The following is a 24,713-nucleotide window of genomic DNA, read 5'->3' on the forward strand; positions in this document are numbered from 1 at the left end:
CACAGTCACAGCTCCAAGCGACTGAACTTTGCATGTGGCTTCTTACTACTTCTAGCATTTCCAAGAACATGACTATTTCATCTGAATGTGCTGTTACATATTGTGTTACCTATTACAATGACCAAGTTTCATGCAAGGGGCCTGCTAACATTACCCACTAGCTCTGGTGAGCAATGCTCAAATCAAGGGATCTTTTGTAGTTCTCTTTAATGGAGTCTGGATGATGAATTTACATCTATATATCAGAAACATTGTCTTCTGCCCTACATTACTAATGTCAGAAAATTGCCTCTATATAATTCATCAAAGTATGTCTATAGACTCACTCCTTTATTATCTTTTCTCTTGCAAACTGTATAATTCCCCTTCATTCCACGTCAGGGGAGACCTTTAATCTTGTCTGGCTGCATTCTGTAGGGCTTTCTACATTAAAGGACCTGAGCGGGTGCCACTCGGAAAACAAGAATGAGAGCAAGCCGAGATGGGGGGAGTCCCACACTAGTGCCTTGAGAAATGGTCAGATAGAAAGTGTTTCCTAAGAGATCATGGCATTTAAAAAAAAAAAGTGGCTTTAAACGCTTATTGGACAAAAATTAAGATATCATTCATACGTATGTATCTCTTTTTTCCCCCTTTAGAATTCTCATCCTATAATATTGTCTTACCATTAAATAACTTTGACTCCTGGACATTTCTCCAATGTTGTTTTAATTTGCTGTCCTCTGTAATAAGAGAAACTAATAGAATTCAAAGTCTGATAATGTAGTTAGAGCATTTCCATTCTGGGGCTATACTGAAAGCCCCAGATGATGACAATATTGTATAATTCACAGTCCTCAGGCTTTGATGTCTCAATGATTTTCTAGTCTTAGGTTTCTCCAGCAATGGTGGTGTCAAAGTGGATTTGAGGTAGATTCTTTCCTTAATCATACACCCTCCGTTGGTGAGTGTGTTAGGAATAATGACTTAACAGTGAAGAATGCATTGAAAGCAAACATTTTTTCAATGCAATGAAAATAGATTTTAAACATGGGTCTAATATCCTTAGGAAGATCCCAAAGTGTGTGTCAGGGGAAGTTTTACTCCTCAGTCTGGTATGTGACTCAACAAGCAACAGAGAGATCATGGGGTTATTTTTGTCCTCAAACTATGAGGGCTAGACTCAAGGGGGATAGAGACATTCTGACAACATTATAGAAAATTGCTGTTATCAGTGATAAGTGATTAAATAAGTTGTCCAAAATATATTAAGGAAAAGGACAGCAACAATTATACAGACTCACTTTTATTCATCGTTGTTTCTCCAATACTCAGCAAGGCACTCCACAGATAGTAACTCTTTAATTAATAGTGTCAGGATGAAGAGGCTTATACTGGTTAGTGGGCTACTTTGAATTTCAGTTTCCTTATCTATAAATTGAATATAACATACACTCTAGAGTCATACAATAGAGAATACTAATCATGTCTATTCTCTGCAAAATTCAGGCATAATGGAGAGGGGATCTCCTAGAATTTACTCTCATGTTCACAGTCCTCAAACTCAAACTCAAACTGAGTTTGAGTTAGTCTGAAGAGATTTCATTTTTCATTTACTATAGGTAAAGCTCCCTAAATCCCAAAGACATAGGACTATTTTATTTTTCTTTATTCGTTTTTGTTGGAATTATTTCTTAATTTACAAAGGAAATTCTATGTGTGTGTGTATGTGTGTGTGTATGTATATGTATGTATGGCATGGTGTTATGATATATGTATACATTGTAGAATGGCTAAATCAAGCCAATTAATGAATGCATTATCTCACATACTTAATGTTTCTGTGGTGAGATCTACTGAAATATCTCTTAGCAATTTTCATGGGATACAAATAGAACTCTGACTACAATAGATCTCTTAAACTTATCCCTCCTCACTGAAATTTTATATTCTTTGATTAACCTCTCACGAGTCCCTTCACCCAACCTTAGCCTCTGGTGGTCATCATTCATTCTACTTTCTTAAGAGATTTCTGCACAAATTTTGCAGTGGCAATGAAGGATCAACTAATACATGTGGGAGGTCAGTGCAGGGCTCCAGTGGCTACTATTGGAGCATGCATCAACTCTTATCTGCTCATTGGTATGGGACAGTAATCGGGCTCCTTAAGCCCTCACCTGAGACAGTAACTTTCTGTGGGAAAAAGAAGTGGTACATCTTGCAACCATCTGCATCTTCAGTTTCAGATGCAGTGGGCAACAGAAGTGGAATCCAGCTTGTCTTCCTGGGTTCTGCCTGGTACTAACAGGCTTTAGATTGTTCCTCCTTTCCAACCAGTTTATCCCCCCAAACTTCCAATCTTATCCCCTGAAGGCTTTCACTGACTTTGAGATCATCACTGGATACAGAGGCAAAAGTCTTCCTTAAACTTCTTCTCCACCCTCTCTTCATGGTTCTGGATTAAAAAGATTTTCTTCTCTCCTCCAAATATCTTATTCCAGAAATGTCTTTCTACAGCCTCTTGCATAGCTATATAAAAATCCCTGTGATAAATATCTAAATATCACTCACTTTCTGTTATGAATTAGATGTGGTGTCCTCCAAAAGCTCACATGTGAGACAATCAAAGAAAGTTTGGAGGAGAAGTGATTGTGTTATAGCCTTGACCTAATCAGCAAATTAATCCCTGATGGGATTTATTGGGTGGTAACTGGAGACAGGTGGGTTGTGGCTGAAGGAAGCAGTTCATTGTGGCATATATTTTGTATCTGAAGAGTAGAGTTTCTCTATCTCTATCTCCCTCCCCTTCCCTCCCTTCCTCACTCTTCCTCTCTCTTCCTCTCCCTCTCCCTCTGTCTCTCCCTCTATTTCCCTCCCTCCCTATTTCCCTACCCCTCCCCTCACTTTTCTGTCTCTTTCATTTTTTTTCTCTGTCTCTTATCACCATGTGAGCTGCTATCTTCTGCCATGATGTTCAGCCTCAACTTGAGTCCAGAGGAATGGAGCCTGCTGTCTATGGACAAAGACTTCTGAAACTGTGAGCCCTCAAATAGATATTTCCTCATCTACAATTGTTCTGGTTGAGTCCTTTTATTCACAGCAGTGAAAAAGCTGACTAAAACACTCTCAAAAACACTAAAACACTCTCTGTAGGATTCACTTGGTATACCCCCAGTGGCAAAAAAAAAAAAAAAAAATGGGTATCAGAACTTTCTGTATAGGCTCTTTATACTGATCCTAGCTTGTCTGAAATTGGTCCTCTGATTTGGTCAAATATAAAGAAATTGTAATCTTATTTCTGGCTATGATAGAAATATAGTTTCTTCCATAGAGTAAGAAATTTCTTACATGATCGCATATGTACACCTAAAATCAAGTGACTATTGAAAATGAGAACTGGCAAGATTAGGTAGCTGCTGCCATTGTACATTTCACTGTAAGCAAGATGATGTGGGTTTGGTTGACTATTTCTAAGTGGAGAAGAGAATTGGTAATCCACAGAGTTCAAATTTATGAAACTTAACTAAAAGTCCATTTCCGTGGAGAGCTGAATTGCATGTCAGTGGACTTCACAGCCATGCCAAGACTGATGTCAGCATCAGGGCACTGCTGTAAGGAGAAGGACTGAGATGCTGAGAATTAGGATCTGGTCATACAGACAGATATCTCTAAGGTCTTTAAACTTACAAAATCTCTCAATCTTTCTTTTCCTGTAGAAACAAATATTTATTTACCTGTTGCTTATAAAAACTATAATGGCCTATAGTTTTTATAACTACAAACTATGGTATGTGTCTTGAAGGGAACAAGTAGACATCCAGGTCTTAACTCAATTGCTTTTCATAGTTTCTAGACCATTAAACAGACAAATTTTGTCAGAATCTAGGAAAGCAAATGAATTATTTGGTTTTCTAATTTATACTGATAGACCCTGGAGTACATTAATGCAAACAAATTTATAAGGATACCGAATAAGAATGAGAGGAAAGTAATTTCAGATTGAGTCGAATTTGTAGATATGGTTACACTGAGCAGAATGACTAGGAGAAGGTTTATTTTTTCTTGCTTGTTTGATTGAAATATAAAATCATAGGTAGCACTGAACAAAGTTGAAATACCAGTATAGTTTTAATATGTGAGGTCCACTTGCCCATTCTATAACTATGCCATCTAGAAGAAACTTGAGAACATTGCTTTCACAGAAGCTTTGAGAAATATATTTGTGAGCAGAGTGGTAACATTCCTAAGAGCTCAGTGGTGGCTACTCCCTGAAATCCAATAACAAGAGTGGCTAATGCTGCCATCAAGCTAGGTTTCCTGAATTCATTGAAGATGATGGAAACTCGAGGTTGCAGGGGTCAAGTGGAAGCACTTAATCACCAGAGACAAGATGTATGTGGTAACCGTAAGGGACAGCAGACCCACAGTAGTAATCAAAAGTATTTGACCCTCACAGATCTTTGGCATTGGCTAATTGATCAAGGCATTCTTACAAATTAAATAGATGTGCATCCTACTAACTTCTTACTTGAAGTGTGTAAATGGAAAAATCTCTTCTGGTAAAAGAAAGAAAGATGAATGAATCACCACAATAGGCAAGACCCCTCATCAAGTTTTCTAAAATTGAACCAGTTCATAGACCCAAAGTAAATTTGTATAAAGCTGAGGGAAAAGGGGACCAAGTACATTTAGAAAGGACCTTATTATAGTAACAAAAAATTATAACATAATTATTTCTCTTAGCCTTCTCCAAAGAGAACTCAAACTACTTACCAGGGTGTCCTAAGCCAGGAAAAATAGTAATAAAGGAAAGAATAGAACAGAAAAAAAAAGAACAAAAAAACAAGACCAGGTTTTTCATGTACAACAGGTCACTGCTCTGAAATAAAACCAGTACTGAGACCCAAAGCACCAATGTGATCCACCATTCCATATGGGAGCTTATTGAGGTCAGGTGATCAATGTAGTTTTTGGCTTGTGCCTATCTCATAGTGAGTGCCATAATACCAGGAATCCACCCTGTGATTATTCTATCAACTTCAGAATGAAAATTGGGAATAGTTGTACTCATTGGAAAAATGTCCTATATTGGGACCCTTATCTATATTATGAAGGTCACTCTGATGGTAATGCTCAGTGCAGTGAAGTCTTTGCTTACTAAAACAGTAAACAGAGATAAAAATCACATTTCTGAAATGATTCCAGAGATTTCTGACATGATCAAAGACTTGAAATTTGTAAGGTGTTGATTTCTATCCACTTCCTTTAACTCACCTTCACAATGCTTCTGTTAAAACCACCATCTGTATTTAAATAATCATCTTTACAATCAGAGTATTCCCCAAAGCATGGCTTCTGACCCAGGAGCATCTTTGCAGGAAAAAAATAGCAATGGAATAAGAACATAGAATTCTCTGGTCTCTGGTCTTACCATGTTTCTCATCTCCCTGAAGCAGCTGACCCGACAGAGAAATGAAGTGACCTTTTGAGGCCAACTGGGTGGCAGCACCCTGAATGCCTGAGATAATGTTCTCCATAGTGTCTTCTATGTGTTTTTTGCCAAAACAAAGACTCATGGGTTTGGGAATCAAGGCATGGAACTCTTTTCACCTTGAGCGCAGATGACCCACTAGTAGAATCTTTGTTTCTTGCTTCTATAACTTAATTATTATTTTCCCACAAGAGACTGCTTTTGCAAGTCTACATTAAGATGGAAGGAAAGGGCTGGGTTTGTAGCTCAGTTGTAGAGCACTTGCCTACCATGTGTGAGGCACTGGGTTCAATCCTTAGCACCTCATAAAAAAGAATAAATAAAATAAATGTATTGTGTCCATCTACAAAAAAATATTTAAAAAAAAGATGGAAGGAAAGACATCCACTTGGCTTCTCTGAACTCCTCACTCTAGAGAACCAGTAGGAAGAGTGGGATGCGTCTACAAGCTGTCAAGGTTAATCAGCTATCAAGGAAGAGCTGCATTTTTAGTATATATTTGCTATATGGTGTAGTATTTCTGGGGTATAGAAGACCCAGAGAGTAGCTCTTAATGCCCCTGTGTCTTTTGACACAAGTTAATGGAAAACCAAACAACTGAGTACATAGGCAGGACTGGATATATGCCGCACCAGTTCCCTCCAGGAACCAAACAATTCAAGGTTCTTGCTGAAAGCAAAGGAAACATTGAAGAGGTAATGAAAGAAGCATGCTCTAAAAGTCAGCCTCAGTCATGAGATCATTGTAGATACAAAGACTGTACAAGAATTCTTGCCTTGTCTTAGTATGAAAGTATTTGTGCATACTAAGTCCTTTTCCATTCCTCAATATTGACACAATAGGGTATCAAATGGGGAATGTGACCCCACTTGAGCAAGAATATGTACCACCCTAAGGTGGATAAACTGGAATTTAGACTCTGTGTCCCCTCTTGGAAGAGGCTTACTGTGTTTTCAGTTGTAAGAGGGGTGGGAAGAAACATGATTTTCCTTCTGTCTTTATTTGGAAGTTAACTATGATTACACATAAGTGCTTATGGAGTCAAGTTGACAAAGGTAAATGCACAGTTGTGCTCTCAGATGCAACTGTATATCCCTTTCTTGTGTAGATCTGGGTTACATAGCCTACAAGGGAAATTGATACAAGAGTTGCAAGGCAGAGTGAGGTAGCAGCCCCTGTGCTCATCAGGTGAGTGCAGGGCTTGTGTTCTGCTGCAGCTTACATAAGCCAGGGATCTGATCACTCACTTTATTGGTGTGGCTAGCAGCAAGGTCCTAAGCTAACTCCATCTGTGGCCAAGAATCTTTTTCTTCTGTTTTTCTGAGTGCTGGATCAGGCATGTATGTCACTTCTGAAAGTCACCAGGTAGTTGCAGTTGGATGCAGTGAGTAGCTGATGCAGGCTTCAGTTTGTCCTTCTTCCCCTTTATGCATCTGTCTTTCCTGTCCAAGTGGCCACCCTGCTGAACTCCAGAGAGATCAGACCTACCACAAGACTCAAAATTTTTCATAACTTTTGTTGCCAGGCTTGGTTTCCTGCTTAGCAGCATTTTACTGATTTTATAACTGATCTCTTCTGGATTTTTCTCTTCCTACCTTTTGGCACAATCATATACATAGTTAATCAATTATCACATATCTTTATATCATCTCAGCTTTCCTGAGGAAGTCTGAACTGATATAGACTTTGAATCTAGCACGAAATTATTCAAGTTTAGATTCCTTGAACAGGTGTCAGGCCTGTGTTAAAAGAGGCAGCCTATTCATATGAAACTACAGTTAGAAAATAAATCCATATATATTTATGAATATTAATTTAAATATACATATGTATAGTAGTGTATATAATATATATACATATGTAAATATATAGGTAAACATATTTAGGTGTATACATTGTATATATGCATATGAATACACACATAAAATGTTGGCAGAGATGGTCTTCTCTGAGATACTCAGTATAGTTCTCCTGGTTAAAGATATTTAGATGTATTTCATAGTTTACAGAGGGCAAGAAGTTCATTAAAACATAATTGTTTGGGGCTGGTATATAGCTCAGAGGTAGAGCACTTAAGGCACTGGGTTCAATCCCCAGTATCAAAACAAAACATAACAAACAAATAAACAACAAAAAAGCATAATTGTTTTCCTGCATCTTTTTTTGAAGGAAATACTGTGTCTTTGCCTTGCTTATAAGAAAATAAGATTTCTCTCTCTTTTTTCTTTTTTGTACAATAAACCATATAGATTTCTTTTTCATTCTGTTCTCTGCCTTGCTTCTGCCTTTTTGCTCTGGTGGTTCTAAACCACAAAGCAAGTTCACCATTTAAAAAGCACCAACTGGAAAGGAAAAAAATCTGCTCTGGGCCCACACATAAAATACTTGAAAGTAAAAAAAAAAAAATTAAAAAGGATAAGAGCTTTTCAATCAATTTAATAAAAAATTTAAGTTAATTAAAGGAAGACTCTATTTTTCCCTAGAAGGCGACACTGATCTTTATTATTAATGCATACCAGCGTTTCATAGCTGTGCATAATGATGGCCTGTAACATTGGGAGCAGTTTCATCTGGAGCCTAATTTGTTATAAAATCTTTTCTAGTATTCTTAAAGTGTGGCCTCTGCCACTGCCTCCCTTCTGCTTCTGGGCTGGTTCTGAACTCTGAGACAGTGTCTTCTCTTCTCCCGTCACCTGAGAATTAATTTGCAAGATTGTTTTTTAGCTTTAAAGTAGTCTCACAACCTCCCCAAAAATTCATTTATAGGATTTTCACTTTGCTTTCATTATTTTCCCTTTATGTTCTATTAATAGAAACTATTGTCAAAACATCATACACATGCAATCTTCTCCTCTGTAAGAACAGCCTTAGCAGAGAGCAAAGAGAAAGGAGATTAAAGGAAGCTGCATTGTAATTCAAATATTGCAGTTTGAGAAGATTAAAATATCTCCCTAGATAGGAGTATCAAGTTTAATTGAGTCATTCATTCCTACTTTCACGCATGTGGATAAATATGCATTGAGCACTTCCTATATGCCAGGCACTGTATTAGATACTGGTAAGACAAAGATGCTTAAGAAAGTACTACAGCCAAGGGGATTAATGCATCTAATACCTTGTGCTTGTTGTCCCAGATTCCATGAAGATAAAAGAAATTAAGTTACAGAGTCTACTTTCAGGGATTATGGTTTCATGCAAACATAAAATTAGAGCTTATTATAGAACATTGTTCTTGTCTGTGTGTAGGTAAAAGGTTTCAAATGTGAACAGCTATGTGGGCAAAGAGTTTGGAGGAGAGTCCATGAAAGAGATATTAGTTCAAGAAGGATGAGCTAAAATTAGAGAACACTAATATCAGATAATATTTTGAGCAAGTTGAAAGAAAGAGCCACATGAATACGTGTGCATGAAAAAGTGTCAAGTAAGAAATTTGCAGAAAATGTATGTGTTCTGATTTATTATTTGTAAAACATCAAAATCAAAACCCCTTGGGAAAACACAGATGGTTGAGCTGAATTTGGACAGACAGCAAGGAGAACACAGCAGCATGGGAGACAGCAAGAGTTTTCAAAAACGATGTAGTATTCAGGGACAGGGGAAAGAGTGAGCCATCTGCAGTGTACATGGAGTAACCATGTCAAGGGAGAATTAAGACCATGTAGTGACATTGCAAACCAAAAGCCAAGTCAATGGCAGTATCTTTTCCTACTGGGGGCCTACTTGGGGAGGCCCCAGATCACAGACTGGGAGAGGCTTGGACCTAGACATCTTTCTACCTCCTTCGTAATAAAATTCTTGCGGGGGGGGGAAGCCCAGATAGCTGGAAGAATCCAATCCAGGTGACAGAGGGAGTTTCTGTCACCTATGGTCATAGATAATAGAAAGTTACCCAGAGATTAAACAAAAAGGAGTATAAACGTAATATGCAAAAGTCCAGATAACTTATTTATATTTTCTGGTAAAAAACGTAAAAGAGAAAAAAATATATAAAAAAGTTAGATTTCATGCTCAGACAGAAATAGGGGAAAGAGTCACCTTCCTAACTGACCAGTCACACTATTTCTAGTCTGGGTAAGTGGAAGAAAATAAGGTATATAAAAATGGTGAGCAAGTGACAAACAGTAGACTTGCCTATGCTATCCGGCAAATGGAGTGGACCTTCCTCAAGGCTTAGGTGGGGATATTAGGGGGAGAGAACACTGGACCTCCTCCCCTCCTGCTCTGTTTTCCAGCTTATCTTATGGGAAGAAGATCTAATTAGAAAGCAGGAAGTTGAATAACTTAAATCAGCACTTTTCCCTGTGCCAGTTCATTGGTAACTTAGCCCCATGTCCTTGAATTTGTCCAGCCCTCAGTGATTCTGCCATGAAGATGGAGAGTAAGAGGAGTGGAAGGATTTAAACAGTAAGGATTATTTAGCCCACAAACTCCTGCTAAAGGCTGATAATGCAGAGGCATTGCTTGTTGCCTGTGAGTTACTTCGTAAAGTGAGTGCAATAGGGGAAAAATGTATGTAATCAAAATGACCCTTTATGTGATTTATAGCATAAACTAAGAAAATATTTTAAAAACAAAGAATGAAAACACAATGGCTCTCTTGAACTGTCCAGGTTTAGGGTACAAGCAGGCCCAGATGGGACCAGCAACTGTGCTCCATGAGACCAATTAGGGTCTCACGTTCTTACATCTTGCATCTCTTCTTGATCAAGGCAGGATCACAGAGCATAGGAAAGAAAAAAAAAATTCTTTCCACAAGTAACACACAATTCAATTCCTCAGTTCAGTTTTCATATAACTGAAGAGAGATGGGTCACATGGCTACATTAACTTGCAGCGGGTAGTGGAAAATGTAGCCTTTAGCTGATTGACCATGACCACCCAAGGAGAGAGCCAGGAAGAAGAAAAGCCCTAGGTTCATAGGTTCTTTTTCTATGGGATAAGAAGTGATGAATTTTGAGGAAAACTAGCCTTTTACCACCAGTCTGCTTTACATAGTCAACCAAGCTTGTGCTCCCATTTTGAAACATATTTACCTTGATCACAAGAGAACCAAGGTCTCATTCAGCTACAGCAGCATTTCAAAGCCCAGATCTGCAGGTGGCTCATCATGAAGCTCAGCTGTGGTTTCTTTTGCTTCAATGGTGTATAAACTAATAGACAGATTATATGTTTTTTCTTCCACACCAGAAAATCATGGTGATTTCAAGATACACTTGCACTGGAAAAAGGAGCACAATGGAAAACACAAAAATCAGTGATCCAATGTAATTAGAAAATCCTACTGCACAGACCTTGTTAATATTCCTCAGGTGAAAGTGAAGTTCCTTCACTGGGCAATTTCTTCATCCATCCTGGTTAAGGAGTCCTGGTTTCACCTTCTAAACGGTTCCTCTCTTCTGTTACCTTTGGAACCACATCTAAAGAGGATCAGCAAAAGTATTCCATTTTTGCACTTGCCTAGTTCTGTACATGTTAAAGACACAGAACAGGATTTACTTCAAGGATTGAAAAATCACAACATTGGTTAACTCAGCGGGGAGTCTCTGGATGTAAGACTTCCTTAGGCTGCAAGCATTCCATCTATTTATTTCCCCTCAACTCCAGGTAAAAGTAATCGCATTTGAAACTTTATTCTAGACACATCTGAAGCCTCTGCATTTGATTTTATGTGTTGCCTTCTGAGCTTGAATTCTCTCTTTATCCTCAATTTGATGATGGCTTCTTGAGATCATCTGAAACAGCAAGCAACCTTGACTGCAAGGGCATCATCCCTTGTCTTTATTTGAACTGATTCCCATATCATGACTGACAACTATAAATTAGAAATAAATCTGGAATCATATCACTGGCTGTTTTGGCTATGAAGAAAGACATGTTTCCTTCTAAATGTCCCTAAAATCTGGATTCATTTTTAATTTAAGCTTAAGGCATTCCTCAATTCCAGGGAACTGAGGAATTTATCTTTCTGTTTTGCCCACATATCTGCTCATTACTGCTCCACTTTGTCTTACAAGATTTTTTTTTTTTTAGAAGCACCAAGGAACACCCATCCTGCAACATCATTTTGAATTTTTGTAGCCAGTTTATGTAGAATAATTTTTAATAACTCATACTATGTCTTAAAAGTTGTGACTAAATGTTTGGACACTAGCTTAACAAGCTGTGCTATCTCTGTTTTTGACACCAAGTACCAAAATGTTATGAAAAGCCCAAACATTTTTAGATTTTGGCTATGGCCATCTGCTCTTTCAGGTTACAACAATTTTATTAATTACATTACGGCTAAGCTACCAAAATGAAGACAGACAACAATATAGTAACTGTAGTAAGGCCTAATGATTTATTTTCCCTTGGTACAATCTGTTTTATGTCTATGTCTAAATAGTATTCTACATATATGATACATGGATATGTGCATAGTAACATACAGTGCAAAATTGAGTCCCGGTCTCACTGTAACTTTAATTTGTAGGAGAGAACTGCAAACAATAGGCAGAATCTATATAATATAATTTTTGCAAGTTAAATGGTGGTATATGATATAGCTCTATCAGATGATTATTCTTCTGGGAAATAAATGACTAATATTCCTTCAGAGGAAAATCTTCACATAGAATTTTGCTTCTCTTTGGTTTTAAGAAGCCCAATCCTAAGGTAAAAATACATGGTACTATTTGTAAGTATCATATATGGGGATCATTGAGCTTCATAAGTCTGCAATTATTTGATTTGGGGACATCTTTAGTAATTATTTCTTCAAGCAAATTTTTGCTGCCCAATACTCTCTTTTCCCTTGGTTCAACAATTATATAAGTTTTAGAGTTTTAAAAATATTCTTTCATACATTTCTGAAGCTCTGATCATTTTTTAACATTAGTTCTCCCTGTTCAGGTTAGATCATTTCCACTATCCTCACATTTACTGAATTCCTTCTGTCCTCTCCATTCTTCTAAGTCCATTTTGTTCTACTAATTTTCTTTGTGAATTTCAGATATTTATTTTCATACATAGAACTTCAATGCTGAGATTTTTTATCTGTTATTTCATGAGGAGCATATTTTGGTTTACTTCCTTGTGTGTAGTTTAGGAAACAGCTTTACGATTTTTGTCTACTAATTCCAACATTTAGGTCATCTGGAATTTTGTCTCCACTCATCTTCTTTCCTCTTTAAAATTGGTAGAGCTATTTGGCTAGGCCAAGTGCACTGATGTTTATAATTATAATTGGCATAATATCTCTATTTCATTTCATGTGAAATACTTTTAAATCATATCCTGGACATCTTTAATGAATGTTGTAGATAATTCTGAATTTGGTTATGTTCTTTCTAAGCATATTGAGTTTAAAGGCTAGCAGTTAACTTGGCTGAATGCACAATGTAAGCTCTTGTCTCCTCTGTGATTGATGTTCTGTTCCCAGGATTATTCCTTGAACTTCAGCTGCACTCTTGGCATTCACTTGAATATATATGTTACTCAGATGTCATCCAGAGATTTGGGCAGAGTTGAGTTTCAGAATTCAGGGACTTATGTTTTTGTTTTTGGCTTTCTAGGATGTCTTCCTTGCTTTCCATTGGTTTTATTTGCCCGCCACTAGAACTGTTCTACTTCTTTAGACCAGTAATACTGTAGACGTACAGTTGGACTTTTACCTACTTGATGTGGCATGCAATCTGGGACTTCTCTTTAGGAAAATAAGCCCTGAAAATGGAATATTCATACAGAAATATTTCCTTGTATTCCAAGTGTCAACTCTTGTCTTAGTATCTGCCTCTCTTATTCACTGCTGAGTGCCTTTGCGTAGTCATTTTGGATGTTTTGTATAGTCAATGGCTGTTTTCTCTTAAAGGTTTGGTTCAATAGGGGAGATTTGCTATTACTGAAAGTAATTCCCACATATCAACTCACAAAGCTTGCATATAAGATAATGGCTACTTTGCTTAGACTGTCACTCAAATCTGTACAATCTGGCCTTAATTTTACTTTTAACTCTTATTTTCTTCTCCCTCCTTATATAACTGTCCCTTGTACACATTGCAGTCTCATTAATTTACTGAGCAAGTGGTTTTTGAGTACCTCTATGTATCAGACAGCTGAGAAGAGAAAGGATTGCTCTTGCTCTCTTGGAGCTGACAGCACAGCATGGAAGACTTCCAAAAGTGCTATTCACTACTGCTTTCAGTCTTTTTTCCTACTCCATTGCCACTCTCTATTTTAATTTCCTCGATTATTATTTTCTTTTGCTTATGTCTATCAATACCACTCATTCCCAAATTCCATTTCATCACATCCTAAAGGAACCATATTAATTACATTGTTTTTCTTTCATTGAGGAAACTAAAGAATACCCTAGATTCACTGCAATTTCTTTGTGTTATATTGTTTGTTTCAATGTTGACATACAGAAATACTTAGTGAACGAATTAATGCTCTTAAATTTATATATAAATCCTATAATCATGATTATAGGATTTATAATTTACCATAATATTTAGTAAGTTCACAAGTTAATTGGTGATAGAGCACGTGATTACAATAAAGGCTGTAAGATTTCCATCTACAAATGAAAACTAGACTTTACAGCAACTTTCAAAGCATTTTGAGCTTTTATGCATTAAAATAATTTACCTGTATTCTTTTCCTACTAATATGATTGTCAGCATAGCAAGAATAGAATTACCAGCATTCCATATTGATATTTAACTGTTAATTAAATAGTTTGGATAACTCTATCATGATATTTGAAATGCTTTTGCAATAATTTTTATGTTCTTTCCACCCAAGATCATGAAAATGCATACTCTTTATTTTGACCATTTGCATTTATCAATGAATGTATTTTCCCACCTGCCAGCCCCAAGAGTGGCCACAGTGGTAAGTGGTCCAATGGGAGCCATTCATGTCAAATAGAGTGGCTTATTTCCAATCAGGGGGCAAAGAACAGTTTTTGATACTTGAAACCATAAGTCTTTACTTAGAATTTATTGCATATGCATTACTGAGTATCTTTTATAAAAAGGACACACATATGAACATTTTCTGATAAAAGCTGTATCACTCTTATCTATCCTGTGGGATTTTACCTCTTCATCTACAAATCAGAATGCTGACAAAGGTTTACATGCCACAGCTGACTATAAAATGACGTGGGTGAAAGATAGTTTACATAATGAAATGCCAAGAATTTCAATTTCAGAATAGTATGTGACTAACAAAGCAAAGTGTAATCAGAACTTCCCTAAAAAGTCCAAAGCCTGTGATAGTCACTAATGATTCATTGTAATGCAAAAGTAATGACATCTAGCTAGTGGACTATCAAAATCTTTACTTTCTTGAAAATGAGTTTGTATCATATTTTTGATTTATCCTTGCATATTATGGAATCCTGGGAGCACATGGGCAGGAATGTCATTATGCCCAAAATAAAGTTTATCTTCCACCTTTTCTGATTGTCCATGCTCATACTGTAGCAATTGCTATATAATTTTATAATATCATCTGTGTCTGTCTTTGAATTCCCAACACAAACCCAAAAGTGAATGTTCTATTTTACAGTACTGATTTTTCCTAGAGGGAATGAAAAACATTGTAGAAATGAGGATGAGATCATATATTTTATCACTTCAATACAATGATTCTTCTATATTTTACAGGGAAATTATGTATAATATGTATATACACAATGCATGCATTAATATGCTCACTAGAGCACATACTTGTATGTGTTTATGTACACATATATATCAATGTACACATATCACATGTCATCTGCTTGCTTAGTTGGTGTACTCTTGTGCAACTTGCTTTTTTTTTTTTTTTTTTTTTTGGTATTTTGAGATTCAACCACATTAGTACCTTTGACCCTAGTTCATTAATATGGAAATAGTATTCTGTTCTGTAAACACAGCACATATCTTCCATTCTTTTCCTGATGAATTCACATTCACATTGTTTCAGTTCTATGGTTTTATAAGCAAAACTTCTCTGAAAAATCTCTTCAGGTCTCCTGGTAGATATATGTCAGAATTTTTCTAGGATAAAGAAAATTGTTAGGTGATAAAAATACAAGTGTTTTCCACTTTTCTAAATATTCAGCGGTCATTTCTCAAAGTGCTTAAGCCAATATCACCAGCAAGGGGTAGGGGTTTCTTCTCTTGTTAACACTATATATTATCAGATTTCTTAATTTTTTTCTGAACATGATGGGTATAAAAATGTCTCTTATTAAATGTTCATCTTATTTCTCAGATTCAAATTAATGAGATTGAGCATATTTTTATAATGCTATAGTTCATTTGTGTTTCCTCCTCGGTGAGTTGTTGGTATAAATCTCTGTCCAAATTTCTATTAGGTTTTTTTTTTTTTTTTGTAAAATATTATTTCCCCCAAAAAAGAAAATTCCAAAAGAAAATGTTTGAAAAGATGTCTCATCCATGAATAAAACTGAGACCACTTAATGTGAACTTGAACACGGACAAATGATAACTTATACTTTGGATAGATGAAAACAAAAATTCTCAGGTAAAGTTCATTATTCGATCATAATAGTGTTTGGGATCTTGTGAAGTTATCAATTGAGCATTGAGAGGGGTTTCTCTCCTGCTTGTAATTGTATCACAGAGGTTGTCTTGATTGTGGCGGTCTGAGGTCTGCAGTGGATTCTTCTACAGCCATGAAGGAATGACTGATGTGTCCAGAAATCTCATGATAAAGGGCCTGAATCCAAATCTTATCCACTTTATCTTTTCTCAGTGATTATAGAACAAGGCTGCTGTCCACACCCCACTGGCTCTTCCAAGCAGATGTGCACAGGTGGCTTATAATCTCAAGTGCTCTTCCATAAATAAAGTTTATTAGGGGATTAAGTGATCACTTGTCAGCCTTGAAAGAAGTTGATTGGACTCCTGAGCCTGGCTGCTTGAGGATCTCAGATGCCCCTGGCATCACCTAGTCCATGGAATCTTTTTTTTTTCAAGATCTGTCTGTGCCTCAGAACTTTTAAAGATTTCTGAGCATTTTTTTTAAACAAAATACCTAGTGCATAAGCAATGTAATGTGTTAGATTATGTAGGTCATAAAAAAGCATTCAGGTTTTCCTTCCTCAAAATATAGAAAACAGATGTGTTTCTGAAGCTGCTCAGGAGAAGAAGGTGTAAGGAAGGAAAAAAAAATCATATTCTGTACCCATGAAAATGAAAGAAATGTATTTTCAGGCTAGGGTCATAATGTGCATGCAGACTCACCTCCACACCTGGGTATGGCCATTTGTCAACTTAAAAATGGGGAAAAGTGAGTGATCCATTTGAGTGTAAGTTGTCTGTGTCTGATATTTGTGGTCACATTGAGACATCTATAAAAACTAATGATAATAATAATGAGGCAGAACCCCTTTTAATAGATTGAGGTTTCATCTTATTGAGTGCAGTTGAGATGACTGAGTCCCCATCTGTGGATTTTATAGATCATATTACAGTGGGGGAATCAAGTTAATTTATTTGAGTCTCAATTTCCTGATGTGCAGCCTGGAGATGCTGCCATACTTCTTGGGCTCAAACACTAGTCTTATGAGCAAGTATAGTTTAATATCATCATTTTAGCAATGAAAAAATTGCTAACACCCAGGAAAATGTCCTGTTTTTTACATAGATATACAGCCAATAAGTGAAATTGTATTCAACCTAGACCCTAAGTTCAATGATATTTCCTCCTGATACAGTGAAGTCTGTTCATCAAATGAGGAAAAGAGTATGAATGTGATTTGAAAAAAATAGCCTGCTGTCTGTTATATGTCTTAAAGTATTAATTCTTAAACAGGGAGAAAAGGGGACTTGTATTTGGTTTCAGTCTCTGTCAATCAATTAAAAATAAACTGCACACCCTACCTACATGCAAATCATTGTGCCAGGTGCTCAAAATGCAGAGCAGGGCTTTCTGATCTTGGTACTGCTGAACACTTCATGTTGGATAATTTGTTGTGAGGATTTTCCTGTTTATTGCAGGATATTGAGTAGCATCCCTGGACCCTATCCTCAAGATGTCAGTGGTACATCTCCCATCCTCCAGTTGTGACAAACAAAAATATCTCCTGATATTGTCAATTGACTGCAAGGGAAAAATGCATCCCAATCTCTCAGGTGAGAAGCACCAAGATGGTGGCAGTGGAGGGTGGCCTTTGTTCTCTATAGAATGAGCACAGTATGTCTGCATACTGTAGGATGAACCAGAGGGAGAAACCAGAAGTCACATGGGCTCCTGGAAAGGATTGGGGAGTCATAATAGCTGAACCCTGTTAGCGTTAAGCCTTCTTGCAATTTGCCATCATATGAATTAAAACATAAATATAATATTAATAAAGTGACAACAACTCAAAGAGTTAGGCATTGTTATTTCTCCCATCCTAGAAATCAGAAAACTGAGGTACAGAGGGTTCTAAGCAATACAGGCAGCTAGGAAGTGGCATAGCTGAAATTCGGGCACAGGAAACCTGTCTCCAAATTCATTTTCTTCACTAGGTTTCTTTACTACCCCTAAGGAAAATAAACAGGGACTCTGCTCCACTTGTAAGTCTTCTACAGAGAGACGGGTCACCTGATACTTCAATCATATATACTGGTGCAAATTGCTGTGTCTTCTACAATTCAGAAATCCATAACATAAGTTTTTGAAGACACAAGTAGAAGAAAGGCAGAAATTTTGAGGGAATTTTATCTAGGTGAATATAATTCAAGTGCTTACTATTTCCCAAGAGCTCTGGTCCATGATTCATGTATATTTTCAGGGTACACTCATAGCCCAATAGCATCAATCTTTTTATCACTATTAATGATGAGGAAATAGATAGAAATCATGAGAATTCAAGGTCTCATTCAAAGGGCCAGGCTGAGGACATAATTGACCAGATCCTTGGAGTCCAAGATTGTTCCTGTTCCTTGCACAAATAGAAAATTTGTGTCTGACAAGTCAACAAAAAAGAAATATAAAGAAAAATGAGCTCAGGGTCTTGCCAAAGACCTGATAATAAATTCAAATACAGTAAAATTTACTGAGACTCGTGTCACCTCCTATACACAACGGCTTTCTTTATCATTCCCCAAATTAGATATTGGTCATTTCAGGGAAATCCTGTGTTGTCTTTCAGGGGTCAAGGATTCAACAGTGTCTCCAGGGCTTTTTATTCCAAATCAGCTGTTCCATGGGACACTGGACTTCCTGCCCAGAAGGGACACTATGTTCTGACGCTTACAAAAAAGAATTAAGCAGCAGCTTCACAGATGGGCTGGCATCTGACACAGACAAACATGGTCTTAGATGGACCTATGGTTCTTTGACTCCTCACAGATGTAAAGCTTGGCCCATATACAGAATCTAACTTTTCATTAAAATGTGTTATCATGGTGATGTCCATCACAGAACTCCTCTGACAAATCTCAACTTGTGTTAGCCTTGAGCGGGGAATGATGATAAGTTAGATGTGGAGTAACCAAGTGTCCTGGTTGCCCAGAACTGTGGGAGTTCCCTGAACATGGAATTCCTAATACTAAAACTAAGACTGTCCCAAGCAAAATAGAACTAATTTGTCACTATAACTGTATGTAAGAGGGAAAGATTAGCATGGAATACATAGAGCAAGTGTCAAAGGAAGAGTTTCTTGCTACAGTGCACCTTACTTTGTGAACATAGAAGAACCCTATTTGAGTAAAGAACAACTCACAGAGTGCTGCAAAGTGAATAAATACAATTATCCAGCTTCCCTCTATTATATTTTAATTTGCAGAGACCCTTTTGAAAAAAATGCATACTATTTTTATTGATCCCTTCCAATTGACTGCCAAAATGTTATTTTTCCCAAGCTTAATGTGAACAAAAACAACTACAAAAACAAAACTGAGGACAAACAACTACAAAAACAAAACTCAAGTGGGCATTTAAAATTGGGGCTCAGAGAGATTTATTACCCATCTTATCATCTCCGTTTAACAGACCAGACACCAAGGCAGAGAAATCAGAAGAGACTGTCCCAAATCATCCTGTTCACCAGGCTTTGTTAGGGTTCCTGGGTGAGAAGGAATCATATCAGAGGAAGTTGCTTTCTTGGATAAGTCAGCATTTTATCAAGCATTGAAGCTGCAGTTGGACTATGATTCAAGTTGATTTATGTAACAGGATTCTGTTTTGTTTGCTTGAGTTGGCAAAGTTTCTCTTTGAGGACTGGGGAATATCAGCAGCTTCAGCATGAGGCCCGTTGACACAGGAAGGATGGCAAGAAGGAGCCGCTGGTTGTCAGCCGGCGACAGTGCCTTCGGGTGGCCACTGCATCCTAAACACAGCCCTAGGAGAGCTGACATCTCCCTGAAGGGATGCCAAAATATTCCCATACCAATATGGAATATTGAGCCTTTGTTAAGTAGCTTACAGTTTCTGCTTGGGCAAATACTGTGCACTGCTGTGAAGACACCCACCGTGCCTTGAAAGAGAGGCAGAGAGGTTAGCCAAAGAAGAAGCTGTTTTGGGGAATCTTCACTCCAGTGGAGAAGTCACCTATCCCCCTCTCCCAACTGGGAAACAGAGCTTGAAGAAGCAGGCGATGCCTTTGTGACTCTGTGTGTGTGTGTGTGTGTGTGTGTGTAATGTGCTCCTGTGTAAATCCGCATTCAACACGCATTAATATTCTTAAGAAATAATAACTTCCTTGATTTGTAAAGAAAAAATTTAAGTGGAATTAACTTGTCAACATGAAGCCATTAGTGGCTATAATTTATTTCAAATTCTTCAAAGTATTGGGGGTAGGGAGGAACCCTTGGCCGATAATTTGTAATGTTCTATACCCAGTTAATGACCTTTTACATATGGACTTGAGCAGACCCTGCAGTTACAATATATCTGTAGCATTCCAGAAGGTCGGGCCTAATTGATATCATTAGAGACCCAGTCCCTTCGCACATGGCCTTGGAGATGTTCATGTTACCAAGAAAGCTGCTTTTGATTTATTTTGCTTTTCTTCTTCATTCTTTACCTCCTTTCTCTCTTCCTTTCTCAAGTTCTGCTCAAAGGCCAAACTTGTGAAGGTTAAAAACCCACAATCCAACTGTGGAGTTGGAACACGGGCTTGCAAATCTGTTTCTAAAGCCAGGACATCTAACGAGATGCCCTTGGCATGTCTAACAGGTACAGAATCTTCTTTTCTCAAAAAAAAAAAAAGAGAGAGAGAGAGAGAGAGAGGTGGGGGGGAAGTCTATGTGTTAGACACAAGAAAACGTTTCAGTCACTTTTCAGATGTTTCTTGTTCCCATTGGAAGAAAAGTATCTTCTTGCTCCAGCTGTAGCAGTAAACTGAAGGTCTCTAAATGATCTTATAAAACTTTTCTCTGTTCAAGTTCAGGTTCCCTGGCCTCTCAGCTCTAATACAAGTTTCATTCTCTGCCTTCAACTCACAACAGAACTTTTATATGTAGTATACGATTCCTGTAAAGACTTTAAATTTGACTTCTTTTTATTTAAGCTAAAACAATCCAATAAATATGTTCAAATTGATTATGGTAAGTAAGCTTATGTGTTTTAGATTATTTTCAAATCTCTCCATCTGTCAAGAAAAATGATTCTGAAAGCCACCAGCCAGAGATCATGCATTACAGTTGATTTTGGCAAAACCCAATGTTCAAATGTGCCATCAAATAATACAAATTCATTTCTTTAGTGTTTTAATTTGCATCAATTTGATGTCATTCAAAACAAATGCATTATTCTTCGATATTTCATTGGAATTAAAATATGAAAAGAATATCATATATTAAATTATATCCTTGAGTTTTAAGTAACATGTTTTTACAGTACAAGATAGATTACAATCCTATAGCTCTTACTTAATTGATGCTTAAAACCATGAAAAGCACACATTATTCTTGTGCTTTAGATAAGGAAATTGATTTTTCAAGCGGTGAAATAGTTCATCTAAGTCTACTCTTTTGGGGTAGAACAGTTGCAAGTATGCTTACCCTATAACTTCTAGTTCAGAGCTATGTCTATTACCAAGAGCCACCTGTGTTTGGAGATGGATGAAAATCACAATAGTACTTGCAATGCTCTGCAAAATTTACATCACCAAGTTATCTTTTTCCTTATTCTGCTTAGGATTTGTGACATTTCTTATTCTTCTGAAATCAAATTTTCTATGTTAAGTTTTGTTTGATTCCTCTCCTGATAGACCGTCTCTGACAATCTTCCTTTGGCCTGAAAAATTCCACTCAATATTATCAGTATTTGCTCTGTGCAAAAAAAATAAGGTTACATTCTCAAATTAGTAAGCACAGATCTGTATTACAGGACTTTTAAGGGTCATTGCTGTGGATTGGATATCAGGTCTCTCCATAAAGCTCCTACATTAATGAAGGAATGTTGGAAGGTGAAATGATTAGATTTTCAGTGTTGTAGCCTATCCTGCTTTGAATGGACTGACTGGAAGATAATTGTAGGCAGGAGAGACATGGCTGGAGAAGGTGGATCACTCTGGATGTACCCTGGATGGGTGCACATGCCTTGTCGCCCTTTCTCTCCCACTGTGCTTCCAGATCACCAGGAGTTGAGTGGTACTTCTCCAGCATACTCTGCTGCTAAGACATTCTGCTTCCCCTTGGGCCCTGAGCAGTGGACTTAGTTGACCATGGAATTAACCACTGAAACCTCTGAAACCCCTGAGCTAAAATAAACTTACTCTCCTCTAAGTTGTTCTCTTCAGGTATTTCGGGAACAGCAAGGAAAAGCTGAATAACATGCTATTTTTCAGGGAAGTTTCAGGAAAGAGAATCTTTATCTTCCAACATGATACTTCAGACACGTCTGCTCTCCTTGGGCTTTTGACAGGGAAATTTCTAGTCCATATTATACTCCTATGTAAATTAGAAAATTAAATTAGAGTTTACCCTTTAGGGTAAACTCACCCCTTTCCTGCATTGTTGAGTAGGCTCAGGTTGGATTTCAGCTTCCACTACCCACCTTATCTGTTCTCCTAGTGCAGTGATCCCTGTACCAATGCACAGGGAGCACTGAGTGTGTAGAACCCACCCCTCCACTTCCTCCTACCTCCATCTAATATGACATGTCATGATCAGTCAGAGAAGATAGCACAGTTAGGAACCATTATCACCTAATACATTTTCTTGGGCACAGGGAGTTCTTGCATCAATTTCCCCCTAGGGTGCAGAGTATAACTATAAATTTCTCTGGGAGCCTTCAATTCCTTTGTTACGATGCTACATCCCCTTTCAACCCCATCAATCCCATTTGCTTGTTTGCTGGAATTCTCCTCTTTGTTCATCGGGTTCCCCTCATCCTACCTCTTTCAGCATATGCCTGCTGACCCTCACAACCCCACACATATGTAAGGTTCAAAGAGTTCCCCAGCCATGATCAACAGTAAATAAATCCCAGAAGCAGCATCCTTATTTTATTTCCCCCCATCATTCTCCCCTGCCTTTATCGTACTCTCACTCGAAGCGAAAAGAATCCTGATGTTGTTGGGAAACCAGATGAATGAGTTCAGTTAGCAGAGACATAAAGCTTGAGCTGTTTCTTTGGGGAAATCTGAGGGCTAAAGTGCAAAGTACAGTAGACTCTCTTCTAAGGGAGGGAGGGGCACATTCCTTTGCTGTAAAAGGTATTGTCGAGAATTAATCAAAATGAAACACAGATTTTTCTTTCTCCTGGGGAAAGAATAGATTTTGATGTCAGGCAGAATCGAGACTAAGTCTCAGTCTGGCTCCATCTGAACTGAGCAAACTTGGGGCAAGTCCATGGAAACTCAGTTTCCTCTTCTGTCAAATGGGATGGACAGTGCCTCCCTTTGGGCTTATTGTGAGAGGAAGTAGACAGAGGGTCTGTTCAGGGGATGTGAAGGGGATGTGAAAGACCTTTTCCTTTTCCATCCTGAGTCTCCTGCTTTTCTCTTTTACTTTCCTCCATTTGTTTTTCCCTCATTCTCCAAGACACCTCTTTCCCTAGCTTTTCTTTTTCTTTTCTTCTTACACCTTCCCCCAAAGAAAGCTGTATCTTTTTTCCACCTTTTACCATTTCGACTTGCTCCTTAGAAGCTTTTCTTTTGCAGGATGATGTCACAGCCCTTCCCCTCCTGTGAATAGAACCATTTTAATCAAGATAAAACCGCCACAGGATCCTGGAGAAGGTCACCTGGAGCCATGATGTGCAGTACCAGTCCCACAAAGAAACCATCCTTCATGAAGAAGTTTTGAATTGAAAAGAATGTTTCTATTCACGACATTTTTCTAACTTAACAAGGTGAAGTTAAAAGATTCGCTCCTGAACTCAAGGAGCATCAAACTTTACATATTTTGCTTCACTATAACCCTACTAAGGTGAACGATTCCCAGATAAAGGCTTTCATGGCCATTTCAAGGGATATAACCTGCAACTGATCAAGGATCCTAAAGCAGGGGATGGAGCTTATTTAGGATAGTTTTTTCCTGGAGGTCATCGTTCCTGGGTCAGTAAGGAGGCCTTATGTCAAATAGCTTTATACTGATTAAAAGAAAATAAGCTTTTCCCCCTCTACTCCAGCCTTCATCCAAAACCCTTTTGAGGCTAACTTAAATCTTTCAGGTAAACAAATTCTGTATGTTTTCAAAGCATTACAAATATCATTCTAAATATACACGTCTGTGTGTGTGTATACATATGTATATATGTATATAATATATATATATTATATTATATATATATATATATATATATATATATATATATATATATATATATGCATGCAGAGATCTTGATTGTCTGGACATTATTATTATTTATATCTCTGAGAAAAATGAAATTGGATCAGGGTTGAGCTAGAAGAGATTGTTTATCATTTCCATTTCTACCTCACTCCTAGTGTCTCCTCTTCTCTTTCTGCCCTCGTTCCCTATTCCTTTTCAGGCACAGGGAACACTCTGAATTGCAGTGTGTACTTCTGACAATGCCACAGTAAAACAGAACTGCCTTTCCAAGAACCCGCCTCTTCCTGTGAATTCATATGTCAATCCAGCTAAATTGTTAAATTCCACTCTCCTTATTCAAGAACTGTTTATTCAAATGTATTTATAAAGTAAACAGCAAAACCACCCACTGTCAGATGTTCACACATATGCATGCTTACACACCTCAACATCCCAGGCTGACCTGACAGTATGCATGGCTGCTGTATTTTAGGTTATTTGAAATGCAATAATTAGCGCCTGTTAAGAGTGGG

Source organism: Marmota marmota, unplaced genomic scaffold (assembly GCF_001458135.2).
Source record: "Marmota marmota marmota unplaced genomic scaffold, marMar, whole genome shotgun sequence".
NCBI lineage: Eukaryota > Metazoa > Chordata > Mammalia > Rodentia > Sciuridae > Marmota > Marmota marmota.